At 45.6% G+C, this 2,557-nt stretch overlaps 1 protein-coding gene across 2 annotated transcripts in view; it reads right to left on the reverse strand.

The window, feature by feature from the left end:
• Positions 1–2,404: 2,404 nt before the first annotated feature.
• The window catches only part of LOC143301403 (uncharacterized), a 19,357-nt gene continuing 19,204 nt past the window's right edge, over positions 2,405–2,557 (reverse strand). For both annotated transcript variants that reach the window (XM_076615654.1, XM_076615653.1), the window contains exon 4: positions 2,405–2,557. This exon is cut by the window's right edge and continues 307 nt beyond it. The gene's annotated coding sequence lies outside the window, so the exon portion shown is untranslated.

A 2,557-nucleotide genomic window follows, 5' to 3' on the forward strand; every position in this document is an offset into this window, starting at 1 on the left:
TGTACAGGTACGTCCTTTTCATCAGGCAGTGCATGTGTCCTGTACATGTACGTCCTTTTCATCAGCCAATGCTTGTGTCCTGTACAGGTACGTCCTTTTCATCAAGCAGTGCATGTGTCCTGTACATTTACGTCCTTTTCATCAGGCAATGCTTGTGTCCTGTACAGGTACGTCCATTTCATCAAGCAGTGCATGTGTCCTGTACATTTACGTCCTTTTCATCAGGCAGTGCATGTGTCCTGTACATTTACGTCCTTTTCATCAGGCAGTGCTTGTGTCCTGTACATTTACGTCCTTTTCATCAGGCAGTGCATGTGTCCTGTACATTTACGTCCTTTTCATCAGGCAGTGCATGTGTCCTGTACATTTACGTCCTTTTCATCAAGCAGTGCATGTGTCCTGTACATTTACGTCCTTTTCATCAAGCAGTGCATGTGTCCTGTACATTTACGTTCTTTTCATCAGGCAGTGCATGTGTCCTGTAGCAGTTACCATTCGTCCAGCAGTTGGGAGCGGTCAACTTTCAGGGTTGGGAGACAGGAGGGGCCATGGGTTCGGATTCCAGAAACAGCGCATTTTAACCACTCTCGGGCCACATTCAAGAGACCATCGTGCATGCGGGAAACAGGACAGTGAATCATTGGGGGTGGGGATATGTGTGTGTGTGTGTGTTTGTGTGTGTGTGTGTGTGTGAGTGTGTCTGTGTCTGTGTCTGTGTGTCTATGTGTGTCTGTGTCTGTGTGTCTATGTGTGTCTGTGTCTGTGTGTATCTGGGTGCGCGCACGTGTGTGTGTGTATATGCGTGTATGTGTCTGTGTGTGTGTGTGTTTGTAAGAAAGAGAGAGAGAGAGTGAGAGAGACAGAGTACAGAGATGGACACAGAGACAGACAGTCAGACAGACAAAGAGAGACAAAAGAGAAAAAAAACACCCATGTCTTTTCATCGAAGAACTCAAACAGTCTAACCTTTCCCTTTTGTTTGTTTTTTCTTTTCATTTTCACAGTCTTTGGTTAAAACGACAACAGCGAGCACATTTCTCGTGTAACATGATTATTGTAAGCAGTGACAGTGAAGTGAAAGTGACGTGAAGTGAAAGTGAAGTGTCGCTGGACACAGGTAAGGCGCAAGGAAGGAAGGAAGGAAGGCCAAAGAACACCTGGCACAGAACAGCTGAAGGGGAACTCAAGACGCGGGCCTACCCGAATCGATGGAGTGATGGCCTAGAGGTAACGCGTCCGCCTAGGAAAGCGAGAGAATCTGAGCGCGCTGGTTCGAATCACGGCTCAGCCGCCGATATTTTCTCCCCTTCCACTAGACCTTCAGTGGTGGTCTGGACGCTAGTCATTTTGATGAGATGATAAACCGAGGTCCCGTGTGCAGCATGCACTTAGCGCACGTAAAAGAACCCACGGCAACAAAAGAATTGTTCCTGGCAAGATTCTGCAGAAAAATCCACTTCGATAGGAAAAAAAAAACAACAACAACAAAAACTGCACGCAGGAAAAAATGCAAAAAAAAAAAGGTAGGCACTGTAGTATAGCGACGCGCTCTCCCCGAGGAGAGCAGCCCGAATTTCACACAGAGAAATCTGTTGTGATAAAAAAAAAAAGAAATACAAATACATTCAGTCACTGGCCCAAGACAACAAGAGTGGTGGTTCTTAGTTGCTGCTCTCCGTGCCAAAGGTGGTAGAAGAAAGTGAAGAAGATTGTAAACAGGCTTCCGAAGGGGTAGGGTGGGCGGTGGAGGGGGGACGGTGTGGGTGTGAGTGGAGGGGGTTTGGAAGACAATACAATGAGAAATGACACTGACATCTTCTCCATGAGTCCACGATTTGTTGTTGCTGTTGTTGTTGTTGTTGTTGTTGTTGTTGTGTTGGTCTTGGATCTTTCATTAAGCACCCTGCTAACAGCTCTTGATGTTTTAAATGATCGTGGTCTTAGTGCACATATAGGAAACAAAAACAACAGCATCACTAACACTGGATGGAGGAAAAAGATAACAACGATGATGGTGAAAAGAAGAAGAAAAACAATGATGATGATGATGATGATGATGAACAATAATGATGACGACGATGATAATGATGATAAATTATTTGTCATCATCATCATCTCGTGAAAAACAACAACAGACAATGATGTTCATAATATTGTTGTGTTCATCGTTATCATCATGATGTGAAACTTCATTATCATCGTGTGTAGTGTGTGTGTGTGTGTGTGTGTGTGTGTGTCTGTGTCTGTGTGTGTGTGAGTGTGTCTGTGTGCATCTGTGTGTGTGTGTGAGAGAGAGAGAGAGAGAGAGTGTTTGTGTCTGTGTTTGTGTCTGTGTCTGTGTGTGTCTGAGTGTGTGTGTGTGTGTCTGTGTGAGTGTGTGTGTGTGTGTGTGTGTCTGTCTCTCTCTGTGTCGGTGTGTGTCTGAGTGTGTCTGTGTGCCTCTGTGTGAGTGTGTGTGTGTGTGTGTGTGTGTGTGCGCGCGCGCGCGTGCGTGTGTGCTCGATTTTGCCTGCACACGCGCCCGTCTGTGTGATGTATATAAATAAGCAACCAAGAT

Source organism: Babylonia areolata, chromosome 27 (assembly GCF_041734735.1).
Source record: "Babylonia areolata isolate BAREFJ2019XMU chromosome 27, ASM4173473v1, whole genome shotgun sequence".
Taxonomy (NCBI): domain Eukaryota; kingdom Metazoa; phylum Mollusca; class Gastropoda; order Neogastropoda; family Buccinidae; genus Babylonia; species Babylonia areolata.